Consider the following 22,634-nt stretch of genomic DNA (forward strand, 5'->3'; position numbering starts at 1 on the left):
TTTCCTTTTTTTTCTCCATATGTTTGATAACATCAGCATATGTTCTCTGCCATAGCAGATGACCTTTAATTGTATCTCATGGTGCGAGGCTGATGTTCTGTGACTGTAGATTTACCTTGAGAATCTCTCAGCAATGTTAAATGGGTCAGTCTTAACCATTCATTGTATTTAAACTGTCCATACAAAATACTTATGGATGGTTGGTTATTTGATATATGCAGCAGATGCCTGGTGCAGCTCAGCTCACAGGAGCATTGCTTTGATACCAGCTATAGGCAATGCTTTGAGACTCACTGTCTAAGACATTTAACCATTTTGTACCAAGAGCACAAAGCCTGTGGGTGATGAGCTGATGTGACAGCTCTAAAAAAAGACTCATATAGAGAAGTGGCAAGAACAATTGCAGGGTACTTTCTATTCAGAGACCCATATCTTCATCCCATCTATGCTGCTTTTCCCAGGAACTGTAATGACTGTTGCTTTTCTCTGTGTGACGCCATTTTTAGGCCTGCCTCCTTTGGTATTCACATGATATTAGAACTGTCCTTAAACTTCAGTTTTTACAATGGGTTTAACATGCTTTCTGCTAACAGTAACAATCTTCTGAGATAAAATAATTTTTAAGGAATAACATACTTTCCCATATGGCTATGATACCTGTGCCATACAATAATAAACTGAACCTGTCCAAATAATACTGCCTCGTTTGGTTCCATTTTAGGTTAAAAAAATAGTTCTAAATGTTTCACCTTTTCTGCTAAAACTTTACAATTTAAAATGAGCAGCCGTTTACTTGCCTGAACAGAAATTTCTATGGATGTTTTTGCAGAATCCCAATACTAATGAATTTGGTTAGGGGCAAGGAGCATACATAGACATTGACTTTATCTTCTGAACACTTCTTGATTTTGCCTGTGAGCAGAAAATCATATCAGTGTGGTCTTCACTACTCAGATTACCTTTAGGGAGGACTCTTTTCAACAGATTCTTCTGATTGTTATTCTGTCAAGGACATTTTCAAAGCCTGAGAGAAACAACAGTGGTTTTCACTGTCACTATCATGCTTGTAGGGATGGATGACATTTCCATTTTAAACTCCCAGTCTATTGTCACTTTATTCCATATGGTGATTACCAGTTTCTGTGGTGTGAAAACAAAAAAGATGTCCATATTTAGTTAGAATTAGTCACAATTATAGCTGACTTTACTGGCAGCCACTGCCTTACCCTGAAGCATCTGGATAATGATTTCAAAACTTACTGATACAGCACTCCCAGATGATCCTGAGCTGGTTGCTGTGGAACTCTATCTAACGCTATTCTAGTTATGGCAGATTGACAGTTTAATAAATAATGTGCACTACAGCTGAAACCTCTGATGAGGTACTGAATACCGCTGCTCAGTACTTTTTATTTCAACTCACTGTCCTCAGTTTTGTTCAGTCATTGAATTATAGCTGTGTCTAGGGATCAAGCTAGACATCTGCTGTTTTAAATATTTCAGTGTTTAATCCTTCTAGGAGTTTGATTTTACTTGTTTTGAAACCATGAGACTGTTATTGACATATGACTCCTCTTTAATCAAAGTTCAGACCTGAAATCTTTACCATGCATAGCTTCTTACAGAGCAAATGTCAAAGTGACAATAACACCGTATGACCATCCCCTTCAGTCAACAAGTAGCTGAAAATCAATACTCCACTGGTAAGGTCAAACTGAAAAAATGAGGAATATTAAGTGAAAAATAAGATGTTATTTGACTTTTTGATGCCATTAACGTAACAACTGATCTGTTTGTACATTATATTCTGCCAGGTCACGCAATTCATTTACCAATAATTGTTCTAGAGAGATCAGCGGGTTGCACTTCACTCCACCTGTGCAATTTGTCGTCAATATATAGATCACAAGTAGCACTCAAAGTGTTATTTCTATTGTCACATGACTTTCATATTCCTAACATTGGCTGTTTTTTGGCAACTTACTCTGAATCCCACATATATGACAGTAATGTTCACTTCAGTAGTGCCCTGTCAGAAGCATCAAGACCTGTTTTCTTTGTAGAGATGAACACCTTTATGTCCAGTTTGTGACTGATTGACCTCCAGTAGCAGTCTCTGCTATTTCATTACCTCAAGATTTCCTTTATTAAAGATATCACATAAAGCACAGAAGAGTCTGCACAAGTAGTTGATTACAGTGAGAAAGTGCCAATTGTGTCTTGTTGGTGAATGCAATTTCTTTTTTTATTACAGCAGAACAAAAGATGCCAACAGGGAATGCAGAGGGTCTTTTTGGATTTTTGTTTATTTGTTTGTTTTTTTTGGTTATTTTGGGTTTTTTTTTGAGAGCAGTTCAATTAAGAGCAGAGGGCAAAGACCTTTAATAAAGACGTATTTTAGCACAGTTGAGTATTCTCTGAAATTACACAGAAGATAGAATTAAGGGCAATACTCCATGCTGTAATTTAGGTAATACTGTACTAGTCTTGCATATATAAAAAACACTTGAACATATAAATAGAGGCCAGGTTGAGGCATATTTCTGTACTGCAATAAAGATTTAGATGTAGTGTGTGTATCTGAACAGCCCTGTTAGTATGGTGAAAGTAACTAAAACTGCTATTCAGCAACTGCACAGTTTTTATGATCATTTTCAACCAAGTGTTATTTTGAGCTGTATATTTTCTTCTCGTTAGTGAACACTCTCAAGTTATTTACTTTGAAATCTATCTTCCTTTGGTATCACCACTTCCTTCAATTTACATATCTTGTGGTCATATGATGAAGAACCCTTAATTTCAAATGGAAAAGTAGAGTCAATGAATAGCAGAAGTGCTCATCTTACAGATAGGCAAAACATAATCTCCATGTCTTAGTGAAATGATCAAGCAATTAGGCTTTCATGAAGGAAATTCTACCTGTTACTGAGATGTTCACATGCACTTTTTTCGTCATTTGTTAACTTGTTACTAATGGATCTTTATTGGAAAACAATCATGAGTGGAATTTCATATCACCACAGTTTCTATTTAGAGGAAGTGTATTCATTTAATCTACTTCTTCCATTGCTTTGAAGTCCACTTCAAATTGAATTTTCACAAAACACCATCTTCAATAGAGAGTTATTCACAATAAAATAAATATCACAATATAAATATCACAATATAAATATATCACAATAAAACAAGAAGACAAACTTGCTCCAGGAAGTCACTCTGTCAGAAAGAAATCAGGAATCATTTCAAGTTCTTACAGTAACGCTCCTTTGTTCTTGTGCTTCCAGAATACCTTTCTTTCCATTTCCTTTTCTTCTTGTTCTAAATATGAGTAAAAAAACTCCAACTATGGTCTCTGGATTAACAGATGTGGTCAGAAAATTTTCCAGTGGTCTGTGGTAAAACTGCTATAAAGATGAAGATGAAGATTGTTGATACACAGCAATAAAGGCACACTAAGACACTAAATGGAACCTCCCCACACTCCCTCATTTCTATTATTTGCAAAGAAATACCATAGTTTTTCAACCTTTGAGCTGTTGTTTTCATGTCAATATCACATTTATTTAACTTACACAGAGGGAGGTGTTTCTCACAAAAGAGTTACCCTGAGAATGTTTGAAGCTATTCTGCTCTGATCCTGTTTCATTTTTAATTTCTGTTATTCACTATCTAAGTTAATGTTACACTATAAAAAGAAACATAGAAGGCCAAAATAAAAATAGGAATGCAGTTCTTTATTGGTTAAACATAAATGAATATATTCCAGTGTCTTTACCTGGATACTGATGCTCTCTACGATTTATGCAGTTGTTCACAAATATGGAGTAGCATAAAGCATCTTTTTTTTGCTGCACAAATTAGTAATAGCCTATTTTAAAATGTCATCTATTTACATTAAAACACACTACATAAATCTAAAATGAAATTTTTATTGATTTTATGGAAATGGGATTTTTTCATCCCCTGCCAAATTTTACTGTAATTTGAACAAATCCATCCAAGCAAAGAAAGAGACATACACAGCTTTCTATTACAACATCTCAGCACTAGCTATCTCTTATGTAGCTTTGATAACACTGGGATGTCTAAACTCTATAAAGTATTTCTACCTAATAGATTTACTCAGCTAGATTGCAATACAGCAAAAAAAAACAGGAGAAAACCACAAATAAACCTTACTTTTTTTGCTTGTCATGCCAAATTGATTGGTGACTATTTAGAGAAACATTAAAAATAATGTTCCTCTTCATAGGGAATTTATAACTACAAAAACTACATTAATACAACTCCTAAAAAGAAAATTGCTTCAGGTCTTATAGACAAAAATAAGAAAGCTAACCAAAAGAATAATGAGACCCCCTCTCGCTAACATTTCGAGAACTATTTGATAAAAATTAAACAAAATAAATGGTCCAAAAATTATAAACAGGTAAATGTTGCTCTTTTAAAAAACTCAGAACAAAGTCATTCCTTTTTTTTTTTTTCATGTGTGCTCTATTGTTTGGAATGAGCAAGAGAGAGAAAGAAGCAGAATCAACTTGATTTACATATCTCAGAAAACCCCATCTCTTTCTTGGTGTTCTGTACTTCATGTATATTTAAAACATTTTGTTATAGCTTTTCTGAGTAATTATTTAGTCTTCTATTTTACACTACCACTGGTGTGAACAATTTGTGGTTTTATTTTCTATCCATGTCAGCTTTACATATGCTGTATTTGATGCACAGTGAAAGTATCTACTTTACCAAGTGGGATGACATAAAAATGATGTATTTTACAAACAATGCTAAAGGAGGACATACATTTAAACCTCTTTTTAGCTTCCAATTAGATATTTCTACTAGGAAATGTATATTTAGAATATTTTAATGCTTAATAAAATGAATTTAAAAAGAAACCCAAAGTTTCTGTGATTTTTTTTGTTTGATTTGTTGGTTTTGATGTTTGTTACCTAGTTAGCTACTGGCAAAGGAATATCATCAATGAGAATGATTGTGGGGCTAAAAGGAGTTCTAGAAAATATAAATTATAAGAAGTGTTGTAAACAATCATCCAAGACCTATTGTCTCATATAATCAGTTTATACTTGCCATATACTAAACCAGTCATACAGTCTGTATGTCATATGCTGTAAGGAAAGCTATGCTGATCATGATCACAGTGGTATAAAAATATGAAGATCTCATTAATAACATTCTTATTAGGAGCCTCACTATCCCAGAACTATCTGCATTTCTTTAACAGCTAATTTTTAACTAATAAAAAATATTGTTTATCATCTGTTTCTTCTGGTAGAATGGTATACATTAGTATACTAACACTGCACATGAATGCGGGGTTCTTTTCCTGCTAAAACTGAAATTTTTCAACAAAAAAAGGGTGTAAAGGAACCCAGGTTTTCTCCTTGCTCCTTGCTCCAAGCAATTGCAGCTGAATTTCATGGCTTTGCATTTATAGTCTATGAAGAAGTAAAGAAGAAAAATTTCAGGACACAAAACATTTCTGTAGTCAGAAAAACACCACAAGCTGATCTGTAGGTGCTAGGAACTCTGTGTGCAGGAGCTGCAGTTTTCATTATGTTTGTTTACAGCAATGAACTCCCTAAATGCCATCCTGTGGCAGGTGCAGTAAGTAAGCTGCACCTTCACCTACTCTCTCATTTGAAAATTATGGAATTTTCTCTTGGGATCAGAATGTACTTCAAGAAGACTTGTTTTAAAGAAATTTTGGGACTTCGTTTCCAGTGAGCACAAAGACTCTCAAATGACTTTCAAGTTCACTGCAAGAATGGGAGAATGAAAGGGATTAATATATTTATAGCAGGCAGAACATAATTTTTTCATTGTATGCTTTAGAGATAAATATACTCCTATATCTTGTGTTGTCCTTTCTTTTTTTTTTCTCTTTCTTTTTTCTCCCTTAACTGTCCCCTAATTACTTTTGAGAATTTTATACTTATCCTGAAGGACAAATTCCACAGGTCAAAAGGGATTCAGGAAGCTGTCTGTTTCCTTCTGTTTTCTCAGTACAGTTTGACACTATGTTCAAAGGGGGAACTTCATATTTTAGAACTCAAGGAGAGTTCAGGAGTTCACAAAACCTATAGATGTATAGCTACTTTAGAAATAACACTATTTATTGTGAATTGTTTTCCAAACATAAACCTTAATACTCCAGTTACTATCACATCAAGAGCTTAACTTTCAACTGCTTTTGAAGGAACAGACAATGATCAAATTGGTAAATAAATGTACTTGTTGGAAATAGTTAAAATAATAAATAAAACAAAACAAAACAAAACAAAACAAAACAAAACAAAACAAAATAAAATAAAATAAAATAAAATAAAATAAAATAAAATAAAATAAAATAAAATAAAATAAAATAAAATAAAATAAAATAAAATAAAATGTTAGAAACTTGTCACTTTATCAAGAGTTTTATAATAACAAAGGCCACAGTTTTACATTTGAAATTGAGTGCAGAGAATCTATCTTTGGCATCATGAAATATTTCTGATGCTAGAAAGTAGCAGTCCACTGTAACTCTTCATTACTGCTCTGCTGTTCTTATGTTTCATTTTGAGACTATGCTTCATTTCGAAGCTTTGTTTCACTTATTTAAAACATTTTACAAAATCTTCTAATTTAAAACATCAAATTAGACTTCAATGAGTCCAAACTTCTCTTTAGAATAAAAAATATATTCAGAAAACAAGCTTGTCAAAGTAGGCACCACAATGTTTAGTATCAAGCTCTATTTCTCTTAAAAACCAAAACCAAACCCAAGCATCCATGGGTTTCACCCTCTGAGACATTGATTTCCTCCTACATGCCATCATGTGAAAAAAAACCCCAAAACATGCTTCAGAATTCTGTTTACTTATCATCATGATGGATTTATTCTAACTTCAAAGTTGTACTACATGGAATTATCTCCGTAGACTTTGATTGTTATATATCTGCTCTGATCCGTGACATTTTCTAGGAGATGAATGTTACCTTTTTAATTTCATCAGAAAGAAGAAGAGAAGCAAAACCTTACTATAATCATGGACAATCTGAGGTCATAAAAGTATGAAAAAAGCTGTAAATCCCTCTTTTCACAGAGGCATATAATCTACATATATATTATCTTTGCCAGATATTGAACATCATATGTTAAAAACACATGTTCTCATTCAAATCCTCGTGAACATAATGAGTTTTAAAATGTCACACTAATGGAGCCTGAAAATATGCTATTTTCTCTCAAAAGGGGACCTGCTGATATCTTAGATACTTTTATAACAGTCTCAGGAATTCCAGGGTGAAATGAATCTCATTGTCAATAGAATAATAAGCATTTTTAACTCTAATACATGTACAGATACTCTACATATGTTTGTCTATTTGCTACTAACAATATAAGATATAAACATGAAATATATTTGATATTGAAAATTGATATAATGTTGAGATAAACATGTCCATACCCTTCTTTTTAACTTTCCTTAAGTAGCTGTTTCTTACCTCTTCCCTGCTTGGAAACATTCCTAAATATTTAATTTTATTTTAAAGGAATAGCACAGGTTGCTGCAACACATAAGACAGTGTGACTGTACCTTTAGTTTACTATTTAATTCCAACCAGCAAAAGATTCAGAAATCACTTAGATGTCCTGATGTGACAAGCTAATGGAATACAATAGAAGTGGAATATATAGAAGAATATTTGAAGTTGTAGAATTTGTCTCCTTCTTTTAGACAAACATTCCATACTTATTTTCTGGCACACTGTTATCTCTGGAAAATATTTTTATACTTTTCTCCAAAATATCGGTGCCACAGAAAAGTAAGAGAATAGTATCAAAGATGATATGGAATTATTATTTTTATTCTTTCTTATGCAAATAATAACTTCACAGAGCATGATGAAAGTTAAATTCCATCTGGTCTAGATTCAGTTCCGCCCATTAGGAAGGAAAAGAAAAGGAAAACCATATCCTCAAAGCCAAAATATCTTCTTAGAAATAAAGTTGAATGTTGTATTTTTTCTTTGAAGAAGATGATAAGAGTAACACTCGAATAATATCCACTCTTTGATAAGGTTGCAGACTGCAAGAAGAGCTAGTTGTCAGCCTCTTCACCAGCTGGCAGAGAATAGGCAGGAAAAGCCCTTCTCTAAGACTCTGGGTGAATGGGGACAGGAGAGGGAAACAAAAAGGGGCAGAACCTTTGTTTTCTCTTGAGTTTTACGGTAAGGCTCTATTTAGAGCTCACTCCTTCACAGTATTGTAAATATCATTATCTGATCATTATGTTTTCAGCTCTTAGGCAGAAATGCAGCTGGGGAATTATGGTTTTGATTGACATTCTACAGTGCAGACAAAAGACTGTGCTGAAGTGACATTTAAATGATGCAATTTTTTTTTTTTAGTTTCAGGAGAAAATACACATGCATATGAACAAAATAATACATGCTATAAGCTTATAAGACACCTAAGAAACCTTTTTTCTAAAAGTCCTCTAACATAGCTTTGGCAAACAATGACATGATAAATTATAGAAAATAAAGAAATTCAATGCTTATTAATGATAGGTAAAGGTTTCAGTGTGTGTTAAATTATATGAAATGCATAAAATTAATTTCTGTAAAGTTAGTTCATAAAATGCAGGTTATTCAGACACTTTCATAGTGCTGAATGCTTCACTTTGTATTTACTCAGAAGGGTATCATAATATATCTATCTAGAAAGACTAAATGGGTGAACACAAACTATGTTCAAAGGGATTTTTCTCTTTTTACTTGTATGGGATCAAATAGTTGAGATTATTTTTGTATTACATGGGAACTGTAATACAGAAAAGTTTTGGTGGTTTTTTTGTTTTGAAATAAGCAACATTAGAATAACTTCATTTATAAAGATTGATAAATGTAAGCTCTTTAGGTAATTTAGGCCATGGTATAAAAATAGGAATTTTAAGATGCTGCAAAATATTTTTTCCCTGAATATTCATTAGCCTGTGTTTCCATAAAGAAATATAAAACATTTTAGTCAAACTTGCTGTTGGCAAATTGCTACTGTCTCATAACCCTCAGGACATCTTCTAACAACCATTACTGACTATGGCACGATATCTCTTCAAGGCCGCATAATAACATCTTGAATCCCAGGTCAGTAGCCATGGAATTTTTTGACTCTTTCTAGCTCAGTATCATCTGATAGCCAAAAAATGTCTAGAAGCAGAAGCAGTGAAGTTCCTTTGATTGATTTGCACAGAAGACTCCTGTCAGAGATCAAGGAAGGTAATAATTGCCTGACTACATAAAAAAATGGGATTAAGTGTCTGATTTGTGTGATACCACTGGAAAAAAGTCCCCACAGTTTCATGTTTAGAAGGTATCACTGAGTGCTATTTGGAACATATGGAGAAGTTTTTGTGGATTAAGTAGTCTGTTCTGCTTATTTGGGAAATGTGAATAAGGTTGTCTTGTAGATTCAGAACCCTTTCCACTCATATGTCATTAATTTTCCCTGATATATGAAGGATATTGCCCCGTTAAGGACTTGTGGGTTAGGGTTTTTTTCCCTTTGAACTAAAGATTGACAAAAAGGAGGCAGTTTTCTCTTGTTCAGTCTCAGTAGCTTATTCTTTTCTTATCAGCATTACAAGGTACAAGGAGCTATGTGCACTATGATAGAAAAGGGGTAAAATGGCTAACAAAGATCCTTTTCAAGGTCTTTTTTATGTCTATTTACCCAATTAACAGATGCCAACTAAATTATTTTTCTTAGTGACCCAATGACCCAACACCTGTGTGCTGCACTGTGGCATTTTTTACCCAATCACTTACTACTACCTAAAAACCCCTAGGAGAAGAATATGAAGAAGAAAGAAGAAGGACAAGAGACAACACCCTAAATCCTCCATCTTGTCCTCTGCTCTCTAAACTACCTTAAACTCTATACTTCAACCCATTCACCCAGTGACTCAAGAAACCTTCTAATTCACACACTTACATTTTCAGTCTTCTTTACTTAACTCTTAACAGTTGTCTCCACGTTGCTGTGTGAAACTCAGTGCTTTCTTGGGTGTCAGAGTTAGGCATTACAGATAAAGGTATATATCTTGCATCTCTGACCCCAACAGGATATTGTATCTTACTAAACTCTAAATAATTACTCTTAAAACTAGCAGTGAAAGGACCTATGAGGAGTGCAACAGGCTACTGATTGGGAAATTCAATTTTTTATGAGCTGTATGTATGTACTATGTACTGTAGTCTTGTCCATTTTTTTTTTTTTTTCTGTGAGACCTTAGGCCTATAAAATGAAGAAGGAAGTTGTTTACATGGATGTAGACTGAAAAATCCATGCAGAAATAACATGGTGCATGGGTTCACGCCTGCATACCATATTTTTTATTTTCCATTAATGGTGGATGAATGTCCTATGTTTCCATTTTCCTGTGAAGCTGGTAACATGAAGACTGTGTAGGAAGAGTGATAATTCTTGCATTTGCCAAGTACAATTTTCAAAAAAATTATAGAATGAGCAGTGACCAAAAAGGAAGTGTTATGAACACTGTTTACAATACCTGCCTCCTAAATGAAACTTCCTTGATAGGGAGAACCATACTAATAAACCACACAGAAACTATGCCATTTGTCATTTCTTGCTGCTGATGTGACTGTGTGTTGCTGGAAATGGGCAAGAAATTGACAGCTTGGCTCTTGCACATCTTTAATTTTACCTGACCTTTGTCATTGTATCTAGTAAATTCCTTAGGTTGCAGTGACAGAAAGCCAGCATGATTAGACCCATTAAATTGCTTGAGGAGATCTGAGCTCTCGTGCTTTTCTCCTTCAGAGTAGCATTTCCTATCATCCATTTCCCAGAAGGAAAGTGTATGCAGGATCATTTACCCATCAATTAATCACAAGTCATTTGTAAAACTAATTTTTTATCCGGATGTATAATTAATGAGACTCAGTCTGCAAATACTTGTGTTCAGCAGATAAAACTATAGACTTCTTATTCCAGAAATGAGAATTGTGGTACATACAAAGGTCTGGAAAATGGACCAGCAGTGAAGAAAATGTGCATTTGTCACTCATACGTCAAAAATGCTAGAAAAATATGGACAATGATATTTGAAATAGGCTTAAAACAATGAAAAGACTTATAAATAGATGAATGCTCTAAAGGCTTATTAAGTTCATTTTCCCAGAAGTTCTGAACTAAATTCTTCTGTAATTCCAGTATTACAGTAAGCCATTTATTCTAAACACAACAGGAAAAGAATATCTATCACTTGGATATTTTTAAACTGTCTCCCATAATACATTCCTGATAAATTAAGCATTGTGGGGCCAAGCTATAATGGGGGAAGAGCACCACCAATGAAAGCACTATTGTCCTTGTACTACCTTTAATCTCACACTGCAGATGTATAGATAGATTTTCTTTCCTTGGGAAGAAAATTTTCTTTTTTCACTCTGTTTAATTCATTTGCTTTGAAAGCACAAATACATCCACACATATTTTTGTCTGAGTTTTTCATCAAAGCACTTATCAAAGTGAAGAGACACTGACCTTGTGTTCCTTTAATATTTCATTCATATTGAGTCACCGCCTAAGCAATGCTGAGTTTTGTCTTAATTCTCAGTTATAGCCATATTTGGCAAAGAACCATGCTATCGAGATTCAGATTTTAGAACCACTTTCCTATTACTAGATAAAAGCTAATAACTGTTTAAGTCAATAAATTTCATATTAAAAATAAAACTTTAAAAGTATTTGTGCACACAATCAGGGTTAGTGGAAAGTGTAACATTTGTCACTGATTTGGGATCTGTTATAAATTTTAGCAGTCGAGTTTGAAGCTTGAGTGGTCAAAGCACAAAGAGAAAATATGCCTGATCCCTACTCAACAACCAAAGGTACTTCAGCCATTAAAACAAAAAACAGTTCAGCATGAAGAACTCTCATATTTTACTTTTAATGAATATGGGATCAGAGCAGAAATCATTATTTCATCAAAGAAACCTTTCAGTTCATTAGATACACAAATTTGAAAAACTTCAAAAATGTCTTAACATTACACCCAAGCCTATTCTTCCAAAATAGTATCTTTCAAAGTTGTAATGATTCATTGAGAATTCCATAGAAATTTAGAAAATAAAAGACATTCTTTGGTAAGATTGAGAAACTCACAAATGTTGTCCAAGTTATATATCAATGTACTTTTCTATTAACATAAGAGTTAGTCATGACATGGAAGACAGTTGTGCATATGTTGAAGTTAAAACATTCCTGGAATTCAGATTAGTTTTTGGACATGAGAGTAGAGTGTATTTTGAAACAGAAATAAAAGATATGTCACTCAAAGCAATGAAGATTTTCCTCATCAACCCACACACAAGTAAAAAATCTGTTATAAAAGGAAGTATGAAATTTTTAATTACCCTGACTTCGGAGTAAAATGAAGTAAAAGCAGAGGGATAAAAAAAGGAAAGGTCATACTATATGTGTATGAATTAATAACATAGCACAGATTTCTAGTATAACTAAAGTGTCTCTGATAAAAAATTTAAAATTAAATAATAAGTGTAAATATTTGAGGCATCTCATTTCAATGGTATAAATGTCAAAAAATGTACAGTGCTGCAAATATAATTGCTGCACATATTCATGCATACAGTTTTCTAATTACATATGCAAACATTTGCTTAAGAAGTACTTCAGTCAATAGGGAAGAGATTGAAAGTGATTCCAAACATTTTAAAATTACACATTATTTCCTGAAAGCTACAGTGAGATGTTTAAATACAAATATTGACAACATTCTCCATTAAAAAGGTAATTTTGAATTCTAATACATTTAAAAGTAATGTTAATTGTTTTCAGTTATGCTTGACTTGGGATTTACTATATTTTCTACATGATGTCAAAACCTGATATTTTTCTTGCTTCAAATACAAATTTTAAGTTTTAATCATGCTCAAATTACTTGTGTTTTTGTCTATGTCTTCTTCAGACCAAATGGCAACTGACCTTTTCCTGAGTTGGGACCCACAGAACTGTTGCACACCAAAAACTCTGTTCTGCCTTTGGAATTCTGGATATCATCTTGGTTTGGTTTGTTTCTCTGAACCAGTCACTGTCACAATCACAAAAGTAGTCAACTATGATCCTCATCCAAGCTGCAATTTCCCTCCTCCCCTTCTCCAGTGTGGAAAGGAAGTTCCACACCTTCAAAACCAGTTGCTATGCTGGTATGAACAGTGTAGTGTAATGGGATGGCCAGCAGGCCTCTACACACGTAGGGCCATTCTCAATGTCCTTTTCATAAACTTGATCCAATCAATCAAATGCCAGAGCATCACCTTCACAAAGCACATACACACAGAGCTCCTACTACTCTGAAATGTAATTTCCTAATATAATTAAAGTTAACACATCCAGTCAACTGTCTAGTGAATAGTGACACAACTTTCTCCTTTACTAGAATGAAAATCCCTTCAAAGGCATTCAAGTACAACTAAGATGTAAGTACAGCTATGCAAATACTTAAGGGGTATGATCAAATGACTCTTTCAAGTTCCTTCAAGTTAAAAACACTGAGGATTTTTCTGAGAGTTTGTATAGGAGTTTTTATATAGAGTTTTGTTTGTTTAGGCTGGTGAGGGGCTTGGAACACAATCCCTATGAAAAACAGCTGAGGGAGCTGGGGTTATTTAGCCTGGAGAAAAGGACACTCAGAGGTGACCTTATCACTCTCTACAACTCCCTGAAAGGAGGTTGCAGTCAGGTGGTTTCTTTCACCAGACAGCAACTGACAGAACAAGAGGACACAGTCTCAAGCTGTGCCAAGGGAAATATAGGTTGGATGTCAGGAAAAAGTTCTTCACGAAAAGAGTGATAAAGTACTGGAATGGTCTGCCTGGGGAGATGGTGGAGTCACCATCCTTGGATGTGTTTAAAAAAAGACTGGATGTGGCACCCAGTGTCATGGTTAAGTTGAGGTGTTAGGGCAGCATTGGACTCAATGATGTTGAAGGTCTCTTCCAACCTAGTCATCCTATGATTCTGTGATTTTGTGATTCTGTGATTCTGTGATATGTTTTTTTCAACTATAGGAATTATTATTTTAGGGCCAGGTCACAGTCAGCATGGGTTCATGAGGGGAAAATACTGCTTGTTGAAATGTCCTTTGATGGATGTTTCTCATGACCAGTGTGATTGGGAAGGCAGTAACTTAGTCATCCAATCCCTGGTCATTGTTGAGAATCTATAAATACAGGAGTCAGAATAAAATTTCTTCTTTTCCTGTCATACCACTGAGACATGTTCATGGGAATCATTCTGTGTCCTTTAGCAACAGTGACCTGTCACTAGTTGGGCTCTGCAGGGCTCCATCCTCAGCCCAGCTCTCGTTAACATCTTCGTTAACCACCTGCATGTGAGACTCAAAGCAAAACTAAGTCTGCTGACACCACTGGACTGGGAGAAGTTGTTGACACCCTTGAGGGCAGAGAGGCCCTGCAGACAGAGCTAGACAAATTAAGAGAGAGATGGGAAATCACCAACCATATGAAGTTTTACAAAGGCAAGTGCCAGATTCTGCACCTGGGCCAAGTCAGCCCTGGTTGTTTGTATAGATTGAGGAACATGAGGCTGGACATCAGTGCTGTGGAAAGGAACCTGGGGATCCTGATGGCAAACTGAGCATGAGTCGGCAGTGCCCTGGCAGCCAAGGCGTGTCCTGGGGACATCAGGCACAGCATCGCCAGCCAGGCAAGGGAGGGATGAGGTCACTTGATCTTGTTCAGTCTGGAGAAGGAGAGACTGAGGGAGAGCTTCATTTCAGTCTTTACCGTCCTCACGAGAGGAAAAGGAGGGGCAGGCACTGATCTCTTCACTCTTATGACCAGTTACAGGACTCAAGGAAAAAGCATGAAGCTGAGTTAAAAGAGGTTTAGGTTAGATTTCAGGAAAAGTTTTTTTTACCCAGAGGGTGGTTGAGCCCTGGAACAGGCTCCCCAGGGAAGTGGTTACAGCACCAGGCCTGACAGAGTTCAAGAAGTGTTTGGGCAATGCTCTCAGGCACATGGTGTGACTCTTGGAGTGTCCTTCTGAGTGCCAAGTGTTGGAGTCTGGGATCCTGATGCCTGATCCTGGTCTCTTCCAATCCAAAATATTCTATGGTTCTATGCCTTTATTTTTGTTTTAAAATCTCTCCACTGTTTTAAGACCCTTCTCAAGATGTGGACCTCTTTACTCCTCTTTCCTAGTTCATTAATTACCTGTTGTATTTATGACATTGGAGACTATTGCAAATTCCTATTTAATTATCCACTTAGTCTTCTGGAGTCTTTGCATTCTAGTATAGTTCTCCCTAAAATAGTCTTTCTGTACTCATAGCTTGCATTGCTTTATTTTGAAAGGAATATTTGTCATTCCCTAATTTACCAAGTGAACCATATCTTCTTGTGGCAATGATTTGTACTGTTCATTATTTAACCAATTACAGAATATTTATCATCTTTAAATTATTGACTGTAACCTTATTTCTTCTAGGCCATTGACAAAGACCAAAACAATGTGGGGTCAGAAATCTATTTTTGCTCAGCTTTATTCATAATGCATTCATCCATGTCACCTTGAGGATTTAAGCATATTTATTCAGAAATTATTTGTGGTAAAATTCTATTGTTTTGTTTGGGGTTTTTTTAATATTTTTTGTTACATCTAAAACACATAAATTTAACCTTTTATATAACATTGAATTTCATAGGGTTTAAGATGGGGTATAATATTAAAAGTACATACTGGAGCAACTGGGCTTTTATAATTCCTACATGCAGTCATGACTGAAATGAGTTTGTAAGAAAACAGTTTGACCCTGTAAAAAGTGTTCCTCAACAATATCACAGAGTACCTAAAAAAAAGCATAAAAATATTTTCGTAACTTACATTTGGGTATTAGTGTGTGGGAGTAAGGGTTTGGGGCATGAAAAGTGAGGTCCTTGGAGGTCCTTCAATGGGTCTAGACTCCAGTTTCCCATGGTATTTTCAGAGAAGGCACTGCCTGTAGTTATTGCATTTTTTGAATGAAGAATCAAATACGGGACTGCAACTTACATTAACATATTTCAACCACTAACTACCTTAGGCCTAATTTCCTTATTATTTCCACACAGATTATAGGAGTTAGATTCACGGTTAAATATGTGTTTATCTTTAGCCTGACTGTATTTTCTGACATAGCTATCATTGTTCATAAGGGGAATCATCTCAAGCACTGAATTACTTATTTACTCCTATATTCACAGAAGGTTCTGTAGATATATACCATAATGAAAATTGAATTTTAAATCGGTCACATTTTCAACCATGTTATATCACAAGCCACAATCAAAGAAAGCTATACTTCTGATCCCTTTCAGTTCATCCTCAATTCCTCCTCAATTACATTATGTCTGTCCTCTCCCTGAGAAGAAAACCCTTCCTCTAAACTGGAGCGTACAATAGTCTTCTACAATAGTTTCAGCCTGTATAGATAGGAATAAATTGCATATATAAGGCACAGATGAACAGCTTTTCATCTCATGGAAGAGCCTGTCATAGGTGTCCTGTCTATTATGTCCAATAAAAGTCTTTGCTTCACCAAAGGCATGGGAGAAGTAAAACAATATTGCATGTTCCCTAACACTGGACTCCAAGCCCCAGAAATGTGCTGTGCATAATGAGGCATGATTCCTTCTGTCCCTGAACCACAGAATGTGTGGAGCTGAAGGAAGGTGCAGAAGCAACTTCAGTTTTCTGCACTGTAGAAGGGAGTAGAACAGAAAGAATAAAAGTGATTCACCTACAATTAAGGCTGACAGTATTAGGCATTTACAAGAGCACATCACCTCCCACTGCCTCAGTCACAGCTTGTGGCATTTATTCAAAGAGCATTAGGCACACACATCAGCATATCAGTTCAAACTCCTCGAGGACCTGTCAGCAGCATACCTGGACTACAGCATCAAAGTGAAGAAGGTGATGTGTGTCTGGCACAAAAGCATATGTGATGACAGTGTTTTTTATTAAAGAAGATGGTTAAATTAAACAATAAAGTAATGGAATCATAGAATCATTAATTTGGAATAGACCTCTAAGATCACTTAGTCTGAATATTAACCTAACACTGCTAAGTCCATGCCCCTAAACAACACATCAACTAATCTTTTAATTTCCTCTACGATTGGTCACTCCACAACTTTCCTGGACAATCTGTTTCAATTCTCATCCCTTTAGGTGGTGTAATTTTTCTTAATGTCCGATCTAAATGTCTCCTGGAAAAACTCGAGACCATTTCCTCTTAGTCTGTCCTTGTACTAGGAGGAAGAGTCTGATATAGCCTCCTTTCATGTAGTTATAGAGATAAATAAGTTCTCCCCTGAGCCTTCTTTTCTCCAGGTTAACACCAGCTCCACAGCCATTCTAGACTGTTCTAGACTTGTGTTGTAGACCTTTCACCAGACATGGTGTCCTTTTGTGGACAGACAAAAACAAGAAACGCGAGTGGAAGGATACATCTCTGGGTTTTGCTCATAGACATATATACTTGATTTGTGTCTACATGGTCTTGTTGGTAACTTCTGAGTGGAGTTATAGGCATTGGGCCAGCTTGACAAATACAGAGATGCCAAGGACATATGTGAATAACCACCTCCTGTGTGCCCTAAGACTCTTAATATTATAGTTCCGTCGCACTACACCTTTCAGACTATAATCAAGTATACACTCCAGGACTTTTGAGAGGAATTCACTTCTTTGGATGAGTGCATATGTCTGAAACATCTTCAAGCAGAGCTCTTAACAGTAGACCACCAAAACCTAGCCAAATATTTCAGTACCTTGGACAGCTGTGTTAATTTTAAAAGAAATCTTTAAATATTCTCTTTAGGAGGAGAACGCAAAATGGTCTTGGAAGTCCTGGATGAGAATAGTTAAATGGATGGAGATGGTTATCAGAGGTTTCACAAACAAGATTAATTGATCTCAAGCACTAACACAAAGTGCACCAGAACCCCCAAAGCAGAGGAATCATTCTCATAAATATCTACTTCTAGCCAAATTAATTTTGTTCCTAGAAAAGGATATACGAGTATAGCATTGATATCTGTTTCTGTCTTAATCTCATGTTGAACTGCTAAACATACTAAACTAGTGTTCCTGAGCCTTTTAGGCATAGTAGTGGCATAGGTAAGTCCTGGTGTCATCATCCATCATGGTTCCTTTCTCCCAAAGCACTCCCCAAACTCAAAGTTAAATTTAAGCCCTAATCTTTTACTTCTATTTACCTTCAAGCAACCCAAATCCCTGTGATTACCTTCTGCAGTCTCCAAAAACTTCAGTCTTCAGTCTGGTTTGAGTGGAGAGGGCACAGGAAGCTTAGCAAGGCCACTTTCTCCAGAAAGAACACTGCAGCATGTTGAACATCCACACTAATGGAGAAGAATAGAGCTGAATGGGCCCAGAGGTGTCTGATAATGTGTCTCAGGGGAACATGCAAAAAATACATGAGAATAGCAATGTTAAATTGTATTACACATTCACAGTGCCCACACAGGTATGTCCTGGGCTGCTTGGATCTTCTCTACTGCTGCTCAGCAGCCCAGATCCACACATCCGTGACATGGCTGTGCCTAGAGACAGAGGGCTGATCTGGGTAAAGGGTCCAGCTAGAGCTCTTTTCAGTGCTGCCAGCTGGAACAGGCACCTTCTGGGTCTTCATGTATCATCACAGTATCTCTACCTTGTAATTTGTAACACGTTGCAGTTAAATCCTTCTTTTACAACGCCCTTTTGAATCTCCATGGGGGCCAACAATACCCAGGAGCAGGAAGAGCAGGGTCTGGTAGCCAAGGCTGTCCCAGACAGGAGCAGGGAAGTGGAAGCACCATTGCAGCCCCAGACCTGAGCATTGAACACCTTCTTGGGGACAAGCTGAGTCCCCAAGGTCAGGGTGGGACAGGCAGGGCTGACAGTGACATGACACACTCTGTTGCCACCTTGGAAAGGCAGATGAAGCTGTCTCATGTGGCCCTTTGGCAACTAAAGCATCTTGAGGGCACTGCATATGCCCTGAAAATAGAATTTGCCCTTACCAGGCTATGAAGCCTCACTGCAATCCTCCCTCAACCCTTCAAGTGGCAGTTGCACACATCATGGACAATTCAAGGATCAGCCTGTCCCTTCTGCTGCTTGTCTCAGAAAAATCACCCATTTTCAGGCTTCCTCACTGATCCTTTTGGAAAATGCTTCCTCCATAGGCTGCTACTGTTAGAACAGGAGCTGCAGGAGCTGCAGCCATTTGGTCTTATAGGCATTATCTCTCTGTGATGTAGAGGTGTGGGGGAACCTCATAAAAAGTTTTTCCCAGCTTCATTACCAGGTGGCTCCTTACCTCAGCTTTAGAAAGAAAAGCTTTTGGAGCTACTGGTAGTGATAGCAGTATGCACTTGTGCCTGCTCCTTTTTTATGGCCATCATCACTACTGAGTGTAGCCCTCCCATTAGAGTGCCACAATCTATACACATGTGAGGTTGCTGTGTTCATGCAGTAGGATTTTGCAGTATGCTTGTGAAGAAATCCCCAGCTGATGGTGCTGAACAATTTCCTGTGTGTGCAAGTGAACTTTAGAACAGTCATGTCTTTCATCTCATGACTGACAGCCATCCCGAAAGATAGGATATTCTAATTGTTTTCTGTCTTGTGTAAGCTCCAGGCTGATAAGCCCTGCAGAAACTACAAATGTGTAGCAAACATATGGCTGAGTAATGCTGGCCATTCTTCTTATTCTTGAGGATACAGATGCCACATTATGGCAGTGTTCCCATCTTCCCCACCCAGTGCCCTCAATCCTTCATGTGCCTGTGTTACTGTGAGCTCACAGGTCCTGAAAGTAGAGCTCAGAGGAGATGCAATAAAGTGTGTCATCTGGTGCCTCGGGATGGATGGCACTTGTGCTGATTCCCTCCCTCCCTTCTTATATGCCACCTCCTTCCTCACCATGTTTCACATTCTACATTACACTGCAAGCCTCCTTCCTCTGTGCTCTGAAAGGTGAGTGCAGGAAACATCATTTGGGATGTGGAGGTGTGCTTAGCTCCAGGAAATGTGCTTGACATTGTGTGTCTTTCTTGACCCAGTGCCTCTTGTACATTTGACCTGCTTGTCAGGGAAAGGATGTTATATAAGGCACTGTACCCTTAACAACATTTTTTTGGTGAGCCTGAGGCACATTTTCCTGTAGAAACTACTGCATGGAAGACAGAATGTACCTTTTTGGGTCTATACGTGGAGTTGTCTGATGTAAATTGGAGAGGTGATAGGGGTTACTTAAACTCAAGTTCCTACAAATATGACATTTGCTTATGTGGCTAGAAGAAAAGTTCAGAATTTTTACTTTGGTAAGGACTGGTTAGGTCAGGTTAACCTTCCAAATGTTGGTTAGTTTTTCCTGACCAGTAGGCCTGCCTTAAGAGGTACACTATTTTAAAATACATTATACTTTCCAAATTTCCTTGTCAATGATGTTACCATCTAACCCAGCAAAGAGGGATTTTGATACCACAGAGAGAACTGTAAATTGTAGATGAGAAATAGCTTTATGAAGGCAGAAGAGAGCAGTTAGCTCCTCAGAACAGATGGCAACCAGAGGTCATGGATATGAAATTAGTCTAAAAACTGAAAATATCATGAAAAATTCTGAAGCAATTTGTATCAAGATAGTATCAAACATGTTTTGTCCATCTATTTCTACTACACAATAAGCTCAGCTGTAATAGTCATGTGAGGGTAAAACAAATAAATCATTCTGCAAATGTGAAAATGAAAATTAAGAGAAGTGGTTGTGGTGGGTTGACCTTGGCTGGCTTCTAGATGTCCACCCAGTTGTTCTCTCACTCCCTCTCATCAGCAGGATAGGGGACAAAATCAGATGACAAATTTAAATGTCAGGATAAATACAGAAATATCACTTATTCACCGATGACCACCATGGCAAAACAAATTCATCTTGGGGAAGATTAATTTAATTAGTTTTCAATCAAAAATAAAGCATAATGGTGAGAAATAAAAAAAAAAACAAAAACAAACAAACAAACAAACAAAAAAACTAAAAGCAGATTTCTTCCACCTAGCCTTCTTCCCAGGCTCAACATTCCTAACTCTGTTACTTTATCCACTCACTGAACGATGCAGAGGGATGGGAATGGGGGTTGTGATGAGCCCATTAGTTCCTCTCTGCTACTCCTTCTTTCTCACACTGTTTCCTTACTCCAGTGTGGGGTCCCACCCACAATGTACAGTCCTTCACAAACTACTTCAGAATGTGTCTTCCCCACGGGGTATAGTCCCTCAAGAAGAGACTTCTCTAGTGTGGGTTTCCCATAAGACACAGCTCCTGCCAAAAAATCTGCTCCTGCGTGGAGCCACAGCTTCCTTCAGGACATATCCATTTGCTCTGCTGTGGGGTTCTCTACAGGCTGCAGGTGGAAATCTGTTCCAAATTGTTTCACTGTGAGCTGCAAAGGAACAGCCTGCTTCACCATGGGCTTCTCCAGTGGCTTCAGAGACCTAGAGCACCTCTTCCTTTCTCTTTGGCTTTGATGTTTGTCACAGAGACCATCCCTGTAGCCCCCAGCTACCACTAAAACCAATAGAGCAAAGAACAGTCTACCATTTCTAAAGACAGGTTATAGGAAAAAGAAAACAAAAAGAAGCACAAAATCTTTAGAGTGATAGTAATAAGAATTAAAGACTTTATATATAAATGTAAAGTGAAGTTAATTACCAAATTAATTGCATTATAAGTTGTTGCATTCTGAGTATTTGTACAGATTCAAATGGTCATTCGTTAACTAACCAAGTTTATTTGATGACAATATGAAGCAGTAGAGTATGGTGTACTATATTGCTGATTTACTGATAAAACTAATCATTAATCATTTTATAAAACCTAAAATTTTGGTCGCATGTCTTTCTTAATAGTTTTTCTAGCTTTTAATGACTTGCAAAAATGCAATTAGGAGAATTGCAAAAGTGAAAAACTGTACTAGCTGAAAGAAAACATGCCAGTTTTGTGTATTCATGGTGTAGGGATGCACAAGAATTTCTGTGTATATTTACTGTATGTACCTTGCCACTCAGTTAATGTTCATTTTCTAAGCCACAAAATGTAACTTTTATTCTAGTATTCTGCAGTGAACACATAGTAAAATATAAATAAATGAATAAATAAATAAATAAAACTACAGAGAAGTTATTCCTGATGTTAAGAACCCTTGGAGTAGTACTGAAAGAGGAAATCAATACAAACATTGTCACTCAAATCATATTATTCTTTTGATGAAAATGGCAGTAAACCTTGGTAGAAATGCTGCATCTTATCAGAGAAAAATAAATACATGTACATAATTATAAATTATGTTTATTGTAGGATGCCAGAAGTGACACTAATGACAATAATTTCTGTTAAAACTATGGAGGCATATTGTGATTCTGATTTTTCCCATATGGCTTGTCTGGAGAGGTTGTTTTAGATTAAGAATTTTCTTTTTTCCTGCAAAATTTCCATTTTTCTTTAAATAAA

General features: G+C 36.4%; 1 long non-coding RNA gene across 1 annotated transcript in view; it reads left to right on the forward strand.

Moving 5' to 3' along the window:
- Positions 1 to 13,195: 13,195 nt before the first annotated feature.
- LOC147655513 (uncharacterized) overlaps positions 13,196 to 22,634 on the forward strand; it is a 51,363-nt gene continuing 41,924 nt past the window's right edge. The window contains exons 1-2 of the long non-coding RNA XR_015288235.1: positions 13,196 to 13,414; positions 13,494 to 13,533. This is a non-coding gene — a long non-coding RNA (uncharacterized LOC147655513). The remainder of the gene's footprint in view (positions 13,415 to 13,493; positions 13,534 to 22,634) is intronic.

The sequence above is a fragment of the Cyanistes caeruleus genome, chromosome 1 (genome assembly GCF_971803275.1).
Source record: "Cyanistes caeruleus chromosome 1, bCyaCae1.hap1.1, whole genome shotgun sequence".
Taxonomy (NCBI): Eukaryota; Metazoa; Chordata; class Aves; order Passeriformes; family Paridae; genus Cyanistes; species Cyanistes caeruleus.